This window comes from Suricata suricatta, chromosome 10, assembly GCF_006229205.1.
Source record: "Suricata suricatta isolate VVHF042 chromosome 10, meerkat_22Aug2017_6uvM2_HiC, whole genome shotgun sequence".
Lineage (NCBI taxonomy): Eukaryota > Metazoa > Chordata > Mammalia > Carnivora > Herpestidae > Suricata > Suricata suricatta.
The window spans coordinates 98,021,063-98,033,540 of NC_043709.1; the positions used below are offsets into that span (position 1 = coordinate 98,021,063).

At 42.0% G+C, this 12,478-nt stretch overlaps 1 long non-coding RNA gene across 1 annotated transcript; it reads right to left on the reverse strand.

Moving 5' to 3' along the window:
• Positions 1-3,681: 3,681 nt before the first annotated feature.
• On the reverse strand, positions 3,682-5,257 carry LOC115303397. The gene is made up of 2 exons (XR_003914026.1): positions 4,833-5,257; positions 3,682-3,891 (listed from the first exon to the last, which is right to left on the reverse strand). It is a non-coding gene; the product is annotated as an uncharacterized LOC115303397 (long non-coding RNA).
• Between the last annotated feature and the right edge of the window lie 7,221 nt (positions 5,258-12,478).

The following is a 12,478-nucleotide window of genomic DNA, read 5'->3' on the forward strand; positions in this document are numbered from 1 at the left end:
ACCCTTCCCACTATCACAAGAATAAGCTCAGCATAGCCTTCTGGAGGATGAGAGGCCATGTGGAGGACACCCCAGTCATCCCAGCAGAGCCTGTGCTGGGCCAGGCAGAGTACACTGACCCAGGGCCACAAATGCATGAGTGAGCCCAGGTGAGGCGAGCCTTGCCTGGCCCAAATCAGTAGAACCTCCTAGCTTACCAATAAACTCACACACAAAAGTAAGTAATTATTATTAGCCTGTTGGTAGAGGTTTTGTGGATGTTTGTTATGCAGCATTAATGTGGCAATAGCGAGTGAATACACCCACTTACCAGCTCTGTGACCTGGAGCAAGATATTTAATCTCCGTGTGCCTCAGCTTCCTTATCTGGGAAATGAGGACACAGCAGAGTTTTCTCTTCTGTGGATTGGTTCAGCTGAAGCGCTGCTTTACTCAGGGGTCTGCCCCTTCCCCTGGATATAGGCTGTGCCCTTCCCCTTCCTTTGGGCTGCCTATATCCAATGACTGGCTGATGTAAAAGTATAAAGTTCTGGCCCCCTTGTTCCAATTTGGGACAATGCTGCCTGGCCATCCCAGCTCGAGAGCTGCCTGTGGGATCAACTAAGACTTTTGTTGCAACCGTGTCATTTCCCTACCTCTCCCTGTGCTTCATTTGCCCTCTGCAAGGGTTGAAGCCAAGAGTGCTGCTAATAAGCCTCATCTGTTCATATCTTCATCTTAGAGGTTGATTTCCTGGAGCTCACCAGTGACAGAGGCTGCAAGTGACCGCGTAGTGAGTTCTGGCTAATGGAGTGAAAGCAAGAGAGTTACACGGCAGTTTTCTGAAATGTTCCTGATTAAGACTGCTATCTTCAAACTTTGGACTCATTACCACTACCAAAAGAATTTTGGAAAACTATATGCATCCTTGCATATGTTTTAGGTCTAAAATTTTTTCTTATAGTTTTTAAATGTAATTTTTGGCAGATTATATTAACATTTTAAAACTCTTCAGTGGGTAAGGAGCATTAAGGACTCTACTCTTGAAATCATTGTCGCACTATATGCTAACTAACTTGGATGTAAATTTAAAAAAATTAATAAAATACCCAGATGATTTGTATGTAAAAAAACTCTTCATTTTTATTTAATATACTTAAAAATTATAAAATTTAAAAAAATTTTAATGTTTATTTTATTTGTTGAGAGAGAGGGACAGAGAGTGAACAGGGAAGGGACAGAGAGAGAGGGAGACACAGGATCTGAAGCAGGCTCCAGGCCCCAAGCTGTCAGCACAGAGCCCAACGTGGAGCTTGAACCCATGAACCATGAGATCATGACCTGAACTGAAGTTGAACACTTAACTGACTGAGCCACCCAGGCGCCCCCTAAAAATTTTTTAAAAGTTGCAAAATAATACGATGACTTCTTGCATACACTTTCCTTGGATTCATCAGTTATCAACATTTTGCCCTGTTTGGTCTCTCCCATACTCTATACATTAGTACAAAATTGATTAAATCAGAAATATATTTCAAATACACATTAAACTGAAAAACTTATTGGGATTGTACTTCCCCAATGAGATGGCCAGAGCTTCCCTGACTTAATTTTTTCAGAGAGGCAGCCTTGTCCAGTTTAGCTCATGAACGGAGTCAGCAGCCTGGATTGGAAGCCTGGTTCTGTTACTTATTAGCTGTCTGGCCTTGGGCAAGTTCTTTAACCTCTCCGTGCTTCAATACCTTCATAATAATAATATTTTTCTCGTATGGTTGTGATGAGGACCCAATGAGTTAATATTATAAGGTGCTTAGAACTTTACCTGATACATTGTAAGTGCAGTTTATGTTTATGATATAAATACAATGCACCAATGGACAAATAATTATTTATTGCTAGAATAATTAGAGTTCAGAGCAAATTAACATGAAGAAGAAAATATGTATTACCAGTAACTCGGAAGCTTAAAAAAATAGATTGATTGTTGTTGAATGTATTATTTACAGGAGATCACATCACAGATGTTATTGAATTAATCTAATAAAAACATGATAGGAATAGAGGGGCCCAGATGTGACTGATAACTGACAGTAAGCAGGAGACACGTACCCAAATTAAAAAGAAAAGAAAAGAGTATGACTTTCCATTATCTAATAATTTAAGGGCATAAGTTAATGAAAATTTTTTTCTACAAGTCAATAAGTGCTTACAAAAATATGAAACACTAGGGGCACCTGGATGTCAAGTGTCTGGCTTTGGCTCAGGTCATGATCTCACAGTTCGTGGGTTTGAGCCCCACGCTGGGCTCTGTGCTGACAGCTTGGAGCCTGGAGCCTGCTTCCGATTCTGTGTCTCCCTCTCTCTGCCCCTCCCCTGCTCATGCTCTGTCTCTTTCTCTCAAAAAAAATAAACATTTAAAAATATTTTAAAAATATGAAACGCTAAAAGTGCCCCTGATACATGTTCTTTTTCTTTAAAGCCGTCATGTTCATCTGTTGAAAGTAAATGTGAAACTTTCACTTCCTCTTCCTTGAAGTCATGTAAATGTGCAAAGGAGAACAGACTCAGACAGGGTGACTGAGGGTGCTGGCCACGCTCTTTCTAACCTGCTGACAGCACAGTGAGGGCACAGAGTGAGCTTCCTAGCGGGTCAGCATTGCCTAGATCCTTTTAAGAATCATGAATAGTTTTAAGGGCATGGAGCTCTGCCATGAGTTTTTCACCTGCATGACATACTTTTAGTCATGTGCTCAAGGGATTTTCCCTCGGGACATGGGTATTCTTGGACAATTTGGGGGGCATGGAAATTAATACCGCCATTCTGCGGCTCCACTCTATGCTATATCTGAATCCAGAACATCCCAACATGGGCCATAATATCTTTCTTCTTTTTCTTTAAGCCCAATGCCGGGCTTGAACTCACGACCCTGAGATTAAGACCTGAACTGAAATCACAAGTGGGATGCTTAACTGACTGAGCCACCCAGATACCCCATAATATCTTTCTTTTTTTAATGTTTACTTATTTGAGAGAGAGAGAGAGAGAGAGAGGAGTATGAGCAGGGGAGGGGAAGAAAGAGAGGGACAGAGAATCTGCAGCAGGCTCTGTGTTGACAGCAGGAAGTCCAATGTGGGGCTTGAGACCTGTGAGACCTATCACAAGTTGTTGGTGATTTGATTACAGGGAGTTTCACTATATTTTAGCATCTTTCTTGTTTGGGGCCATGACACTTTTACACTCTAAGCATTATATCTTAAATTCAAGAGGGATGATGGCCTGAGGCTGGAGTGTTGGACAATGATGTGGATTATTTTTTTAACACCTTTCTCCTCTTTTAGACAAAATTATTTTTAGCAGTAATCCTGAAATGAAATAATTACGTTTCATGCTTGCTCTTACTAGACAAAAATAGTCCAACTTGGAACCTGCCCTCCTTTTCATGGTTTTAATTTTTAACATTTATTTATTTTTGAGAGACAGAGCAAGACAGAGCACGAGTGGGGGAGGGGCAGAGAGAGAGGGAGACACAAACTTCAAAGCAGACCCCAAGCTCTGAGCTGTCAGCACAGAGCCCTACCTGGGGCTCGAGTTCACGGACTGTGAGATCATAACCATGAGCCGAAATCGGACACTCAATCTACTGAGCCACCTCGGCGCTCCCTTAATTTTTAAACCTAAATAAAAAATCCAAGCAAACAGAGGTAAAATAACTCAATTTATTTCTTTTGTCTTTACATCCTTAGTGCTGTTGTTGTTTCCTTTGAATCTCCTGTTTAAACCAGAGATAAGTAGTTTGCCCAGATGGACGGGCTGACCTCACATGCAGGGCCATCCTACTGGAAACCGGCATGCATGGCTGAATCAGAAGTTGAGGGGACCACCATGTAAATGGAGTTTCCAGAATGAAAATCTCTGTAGAATATAATGTTTCTTCTTATTTTTTGTTGTAAGTTTATTTATTTATTTTGAGAGAGAGAGAGAGAGAGGGCGAGAGAGAGCAGGAGTACAAGTGGGGAGGGGCAGAGAGATATGGAGAGAGAATCTTAAGCAAGCTTCAAGCTCAGTGTGGAGCCAGACATGCAGCTCCATTTCACAAACCGTGAGCCTAAATCAAGAGTCAGACACTTAAGCAACTGAGCCACCCAGACACCCTGAATATAATGTTTCTTAAAGATATGTTCTAGAAATATGCTAATTTGGTAATATCTATTATCGAAAGCCAACAGTAACTACAGCATTAGTTTAGATTTAAAACTTAGACCAGGGGCGCCTGGGTGGCTCAGTCGGTTGAGCCTCCGGCTTCGGCCTAGGTCAGATCTCACGTTCGTGGGTTCGAGCCCCGCGTCGGGCTCTGTGCTGACAGCTAGCTCAGAGCCTGGAGCCTGCTTCAGATTCTGTGTCTCCTTCTCTCTCTGCCCCTCCCCCTCTCATGTTCTGTCTCTCTCTGTATCAAAAATAAATAAAACATTAAAAACAATTAAAAAAAACAAACTTAGACCAACAAAATATTTTTTTGGGGAAGGATTATTTTATCACTGATGTCATCTAGAAATGCTGGTTGAGGTGATAATAAAGAGCAGCTGGCTTTTGGTTGATCACTGTTTGAAAATTCTCTTTAGGGGCGCCTGGGCGGCTCAGTCGGTTAAGCGCCTGACTTCAGCTCAGGTCATGATCCTACGGTTTATGGGTTTGAGCCCTGCGTCAGGTTGGGGGCTGACAATAGCTCAGAGCCTGGAGCGTGTCTTCAGATTCTGTGTCTCCTTCTCTCTCTGACCCTTCCCTGCTCACGCTGTCCCTCTGTCTCTCAAAAATAAATAAAAAACATAAAAAAGAATTCTCTATAGACAACTCACCCCTTTGCTGCCCTTGGTGGCAGGGTGACAGTTCCCATTACCCCACTCTTGTGCAGATAGGAGGTCTACCTTCTTTTATAAAGTGGCAAAACAGTGGTACGTGCCAATAGGCAGGCGGAGCAAGAGAACTGGCAGGGGCCTTGACTGTAGGCAGAAGTAGGGAGGAGGTGGCAGAATGTGAGCTGCTGGAAATCAATCACCTTCCGATGGTGCCGGGTAGCCGTTGGCAGATTTAAGGACCTCTGTTTTTACACAGCAGCCAATACAAGCCCTTGGCCCCTTTTTCCTTGTTCCTGTCTCCGTCCTGCTGTCCAGATGCACACACTGCCCTCCTTAACCATGAGGCCGAGGGTCTGACCTGTATGTTAGGGCTGGCAGACGGGGCAGCAGCCTGGGACCCTGAGGATTCCATGAAGAGCACCTGTATCTCCAGATTTCACTCAAGTGAGAGAGAAATAAGATTCCGTGTTTCCTGGGGTTTCTAGCACTTCCGGGGGTCAGGGAAGGCCCTGGCACTTAAGGGACCTAATATTTAATGGATGAATGCGTGTTTTCGGAGTAAAAAAATAAGAGGGAAGAGAATTTCCTGGAGTAAGAAGCTCTTATAGGAAAGTCAGGAGCCAAGAGACAGCATGGTGAGGTTAAGGAAATGGAAGGGGGCTCAAGATGGGGAGACTCAAAGTTCAAAGCGGTTTTAGGGGTCTTGAGAAGGAACTCCAGGAGAATGGCAAATTATTTATCTGTGTTTGTTAGCCTTATCCCAGTTGGGGAGCTCTGCTGTTCTAGGAGGTTCTCAGAGGCAAAACCAGAAATCCAGGGCCCTGCCCTCCCAGGGTTGCCCCAGGCAACTTCTGTTTATTACCATCTGACTCACAGTCACCTGTGGTTTCCATGGCTGCCGCCCACAGTGAAGCATAAATCCATTCCTAGAGGGTGGGGTCTGCAGGTGGGGCTCTTCTCTCCCTAGTCTGGCTCAGCACCCCCAGCAGAGCTGCCCAGCAGATAGCAGGGGGGTTGGTGACGGAAACTCAGGGGTGAGTTTCCTTGGGAGGGGATGAGAGAGAGGCTGGGCATGGAGCCGAGTGGGGTTAAGGAGCAGATCTCTGTGGTCAGGCCTAGGGGTGTATGTCGTGTGTGACAGAGAACTGTGCAGCCCCCGCTCTCTCCATATACTTATGGGAGGAGCCCGGGAGATGGAGAGACAGGGGCTGTGGGACACGGAAGAGTTAGAGCGGGATTTGGGAGACCTGGCAGCCTTCTTTGCCAGGGACAAGCAGGGTTTGTTCCCCATTGTGGTGGTAGGGATGATAGGCCAAATTTACAAATGCAAAGCCAGGGGGATCAGGCTATTTGGCAACTGGTGGGGTTGCACGTGAAGGACCCAGAAGAAGGGGAAGCCAGAATATAGAGAGCATTTAAAAAATTCATTAACTAATTAAATTTTGAAGTTTATTTATTTACTTATTTAGAAAGAGAGAAAGAGAGAGAGGATCCCAAGCAGGCTCTGCATTGTCCATCATGGGGCTCGATCCTACAAACAGTGAGATCATGACCTGAGCAGAAATCAAGAGTCGGCTGCTTAACTGACTGAGCCACCCAGGCGCCCTATAAGGCATTTAAGAAAAATGACTTCATCTCATACATTTGCACAGTCTCACAGGTTACAAAGCACTTATGTATCCCTTGTTTCATTTGCTTTTCCCAGAAGCCCTGGGAAGAAATTAGAACAAAAAACATCAGTGTATTCTAAACTAGGGTTTATAGAAGTTATTTAACATAGCCAAGGTCAAAACCAGGACTAGAATCTAGCCCTCCTTGTTCCCTGTCCAGTGTTCTTTTTATTATATTCGTGTTTCTGGGGCATCTGGGTGGCTCATCGGTTAAGCGTCTGACTTCAGCTCAGGTCATGATCTCACAGTCCGTGGGTTTGAGCCCCGCATGGGGCTCTGTGCTGACAGCTCAGAGTCTGGAGCCTGCTTCAGATTCGGTGTCTCCCTCTTTCTCTGCCCCTCCCCAGCTCACTCTCTGTCTCTCTCTCAAAATAAGGACATGAAACAAAAAAAAAATTAAATCCATGTTTCTTAAACTTTGGCATCCATCGGCCACTTTAATGGATATCTCGTACATAAAAAGTTCCTAAATTTTGGGGGCATCTGGGTGGGTGAGTCAGGTAAGCATCTGACTTCAGTTCAGGGCATGATCTCGTGGTCTGTGAGTTCGAGCCCCGCACCGGGCTCTGTGCAGACAGATCAGAGCTTGTGGCCTGCTTCAGATTTGGTCTCCTCTCTCTGCCCCTCCCCCTGCCCATGCTCTGTCTCTCTCTCTCTCCTTCTCTCAAAAATAAATAAAACATTTAGAAAGTTCCTAAATTCAAAAAAATGTTTATTTATTTTGCGAGAGAGCAAGCACAAACAAGGGAGAGGCAAAGAGAGAGACATAGAATGCGAAGTAGCTCCTGGCTCTGAGTTCCTGGAGCCAGACATGGCTCGAACCCATGAACCATGAGATCACCATTTGAGCTGAAGTCAAGATGCTTAACCCACGAAGCCACCCAGATGCTCCATTTTGAGAAAATTTAAAAAGTATCACAAATTTTAAAATAGCTTAATAAAACATGTAAAAGTAACAACAATGCTTTGTTTTAAATCAATGAGAATGACATATTTGTAATCTTTACCAAAGTATTTGTATCCAGCTTGTTGTCAGATAGTTTGAGCCATAGCTCAGATCCCATGTCCAGTAGGGTTGGTTTTTTAACCATTTCTACTAAGTTAGGAAAATTGAAGGAATGGCATCAAGTGCTTCATCAGCCAGTCCTGGGTAAGTGGATTAACTTGGACTCAGAACCGTAGTGAGCATTCTCAGTGAAAATTGTTTGCAAACTACTAGGACCTAGGTCTGTAAGCCCATGATGCACAAGAGTTGGAATATTAACTATAGTAACCTAGAAGGTGGGGGCAAATGGATTTTTTTATCCAATCCCAGGCTTAGTTCAGCTTTGGAAAGCACTTCTTGTTATGATGTAGAAGTTCGTGTGTGTGTGTGTGTGTGTGTGTGTGTGTGTGTGTGGGTGTGTGTGGTGAAATACATAAACAAAGCTTCTCATTTTATCAAAGTGGCTTTAAATATGCCAAATAATGTGTTTTTAAAATTTCTTTCTCAAATAAATCAAATGTTAGGAAATAGTAAATCTTTGGTGCTGCTACCATACCACAGTTCTGGTTTCAAGGAATCCCCATATTGTATTCCCAACATAAAAATTGTGAAATTTCGTTCAGAACCTCAGTGAAAGGTTCTGACATCTTGCTAAGGTATGTGAACAGACCATTGGCAATTGGAGAAATGTTTTTTTGTTGACATTATCAATGTCATGAAGTGTCATCTCACGTTTCAAAAACTCATATAATGAAAAGGAAGAAGTAAAACTATCTTTATAGTAAAACTACTATATATAAGAAGACATGATCTTATATCTAGAAGACCATAAAGAGTTTACAAAACACCAATTAGAGCGAATAAGTAAGTTCCACAAAGTTGCAGGATACAGAATTAATATACAAAAAAAACAATTGTGTTTCTATACACTAGCAATGAACAATTTGAAAATGAAAATAAGAAAATTCCATGTATAACAGCATCAAAAATAATGAAATCCTGGGGCACCTGGGTGGCTTAGTCAGTGAAGCGACCAACTCTTGATCTCAGCTCAGGTCATGATCTCATGGTTTCAAGGGGTCAAACCCCATATTGGGCTCTGTGCTGACCATGTATGGAAATAGCTTGGGACTCTCTCTCTCTCTCTCTGCCCCTCCCCTGCTCTCACTCTCTCTGTCTCTCTTTAAAAAGTACTTAGGGATAAACAACCAAAAAAAGTGCAAGACTTGTACACCCTGAAACATTGTTAAAATGAATTAAAGATGGTTTATGTAAATCCAACAACATCCTGTGTTCATTGTCTGGAGAGTTTAATATTGTTAAGATGGCAATACTTTCCAAATTGGTCTCCAGACTGAGTGCAATCCTTGTCAAAACTGCCCCCCCTCGCCCCCAGAAATGGGCAAGCTGATCCTAAATTTCAAATAAAGTTGCAAGGCACCAAGAATAACCTGTAAAACAATCCTCAAAAAGGGCAAAGTTAAAGACTCACACTTCTCAGTTTCAAATTTTGCTACAAAGTTACAGTGATCAAGAGTGTGGTACTGGTGTGAGGAGACCTGTGGCCCAACGGCGTAGCATTGAGAGTCCGGGAACAAACTCATTTGCTTCAGTCAGTGGTTTTTTGACAAAGGTGCCAAGACAATTCAACAGGGAAACTTTTTTTCAACAAATGGTGCTGGGACAAGTGGTCATCCACGTGCAAAAGACTGAATTTTGACTTCCATCTTACACCAAACACAAATCTTAACTCAAAATAGATCAAAGATCTAAATAAAAGAACTGAGAGTATAAAGCTTTTAGAAGGAAACAGGTGAAACTCTGCATGGTTTCAGATTAGGCAATACTTTCTTAGAAAACCAAAAGCACAAACAAAGAAATCATAAATAAATGAGACTTTATCAAAATTAAAATTTCTTTGTGGACTTGGGATGCCTGTGTGGCTCAGTCTGTTGACCGCCTGACTCTTGATTTTGGTTCAGGTCATGATCCCAGGGTTGTGGAATCAAGCCCTGTGTTGGGCTCTGAGCTGAGCATGAAGCCTGCTTAAGATTCTCCCTCTCTCTCTGTTTCTCTCTCTGTCTCTCCCCCTCCACTCTTCCTCCACCCTAAAAGTTTGCGCATGTGTGTGTGTGTGTGTGTGTGTGTGTGTATAGGTCAAAGGATACTAACAAGAAAGTGAAAAGACAATAGAATTAGAGAAAATATATGCAAATTGTATATCTGATAAGAGTCTAGTATCCAGAACATATAAAGAACTCTTACAACTCAGCAATAAAAGGGCCCAATTAAAAAATGGGCAAGAGGTTTGAATAAGCATTTCTCCAAAGATATACAAGTGGCCAATAAACACATGAAAAAATGCTCAATGTCATTAGTTCTCAGGAAAATGCAAATCAAAACCACAACGAGACACCACTGCACACCCACTAGAATAGTTAATAATCATAGTAATTACAAAAAGGAAAATAACAATTGCTGATGAGAAGGTAGAGGAATCGGAGCCCCCTAAGACTGCTATTGCAGATGTAAATTGGTTCAGCAGCTGTGGAAAACAGTTTGGCAATTTTTCAAACGTTTATAGAATTACCATACAACTCTGTATTTTCATTCCTATGTATACACCTAAAAGAACTGATAACAGCTTCACACAAAAACATGTACATGAATATTCAGAGCAGCATTACTCACACTGGCCCAAAAGTAGAACCAATACAATGTTCATCAAGTGATGAATAGATAAACCAAATGTGAAAGTGCCATGTAATGGAATATTATGCAGCCATAAAAAGGAATGCAGTACTGAGGCCTGCTGCAACATGGGAGAACCTTGAAAACATGATGCTAAGAGAAAGAAGCCAGCCCCCAAAGACCACATACTGTATGAATCCATTGATAGAAAATGTTTGGAATAGGCAAATCCATAGCGACAGAAAGTAGCTCAGCAGTAGCCAAGGGATGGGGGAGGGAAGGAATTTGGACTAACTCCTAACAGGTGTGGGGTTTCTTTTTGAGGTGACAGAGATGTTTTGGTATTAGTAGTGATGGTTACACAACATAGTAAATATACTAACACCTCTGGAGTGTATACTGTAAAACGGTGAATATTATGTTATGTGAATCATATCTCAATGAAAACCTTAAAACAAAACAAAGCCAATTCATGATAGCACCTTTGCCCTCTCGAGTCAGAGGACCTGCTAGGAGCCGGGAGGAGGGAGCGGTTTCTGGGACACGCTGCCCATTTTTACATGAACACGTTGAAAAGTATGTAACCTTGGTGACTGCAGTTTGAATCATGGTGAAAATATTTTCTATTTCCTTCAACACTGAGTTGGATTCAAGAGGCATATCGAAGGCTGTCAGTGGCTCTCTGTGAATTGAAATGTTCAAACTAGCATTTGTGTGATGCAAACAATAATCATCTTTATTGAGTACTTTCTGTCTGCGAGACATTGTCCTGTGCACTTCGGATATATTTCTTCACTGATCTTCACCAGAACTGTATGAAGCAGGTATTATTATTATGATTATATCTTAATCATTCCCCCTTTTTAGAGGGAAAGAACCCGAAGCCTGGGGGAGTATAACTTCTCATTATGATTTCAACTTCCTGCCTTCTTGCTCCCAAAGCCAGTGCTCCATCTGTACTGATGCCAGTGTGTCTCTTTCACTCACAAAATGATCTCTAATAACACAAAATATTTTTCTCTTGTGGTTGGGACGTTTAAAGGTAAGGAGAACAAAAATTCATGGACTGTTTACTATCGTACATCTTGTCTCTACTCTAAAAGCAATGTCACAGGGCACCTGGGTGGCTCAGTTGGTTAAGCAGCTAACTCCAGCTCAGGTCATTATCTTGTGGTTCGTGGGTTTGAGCCCCGCATCAGGCTCTGTGCTGACAGCTCAGAGACTGAGGCCTGCTTCGGATTCTGTGTCTCCCCCTCTCTCTGCCCCTCTCCTGCTCATGGTCTATCTGTCTTTCTCAAAAATACATAAGCTTAAAAAAAAAAAAAGCGATGTCACAGTTCGTGTGTCAGGATTTTAGCCAGCCCTGAAGAGACATGAAGGCTCACATGCATATAGGATGGGGACTGCCCTTGCAGCCTGTTTGCCAGTTACGTGACATCCAACACTCGCATTTGCTAACACCGTTTTCTCTCTGAGTATTTATGTCATTAACGTTACAACTGGTCTATCTTCTCTGTTGTTGTGTGATCTGGACCTATATTTGCTCTGAGGAGTGATGATGGCAGCTTGGAGTGAGGTGCTATATTTTTGGTACCTTTTTCTGCCTTTAGCACAAAATTAAAATTTTATTCTGGGAAGTGCTACTGTGTGCTTATTTTGAAAAAAAAAAAGTCATTAGGCTCTGACTATGACTGATATACAAGTTTTGATGACTTTGAGCCATGATTTGACGTTTCACAGCTGATAAAGCATTGGGGACCAGGGGTGAATAGTCAATAAAACCTAGTTTCCAGATAATCTTTGTGGTAGCTCCTATCTGCAGTTTCTTTTTTGCTTGTTGTGCAAAATAATCACTCTTAGATTTTCCTTTGAGTCAGTACACTTAGACATATTATATTCCCACTGAAATCCTGCTCACTGTTTATGGATGACATTGTTCTGTGTTGTCAGATCCATCTTACTATCTTTATTGCTACTTTTATGTCTCCAGAAAGCACTTTTGAACCATTAATGAATTTTTTGTAATTTAGGGATAAAACATAGCACAACAGTCTGAACACATAAAGTACACATTTTAAAATGTAAGCAAAAACATGCATAAACTGGCCCCTTGAATTAAAGAAGTCCTGAAATTTTTAGAAATGTAATAATTGTTAACACGAAAGGTCTGTGACTGCCGTAATCAATGCCGTATTTCAAATTTGTGAAAGGGAACAAAATTGTTTATTGCATTTTCTCCTGAAACTGCCAGTCTAAAGTTGATAAAACTGTCCTTGGAAACATTCACTGCTCCAAGAGAT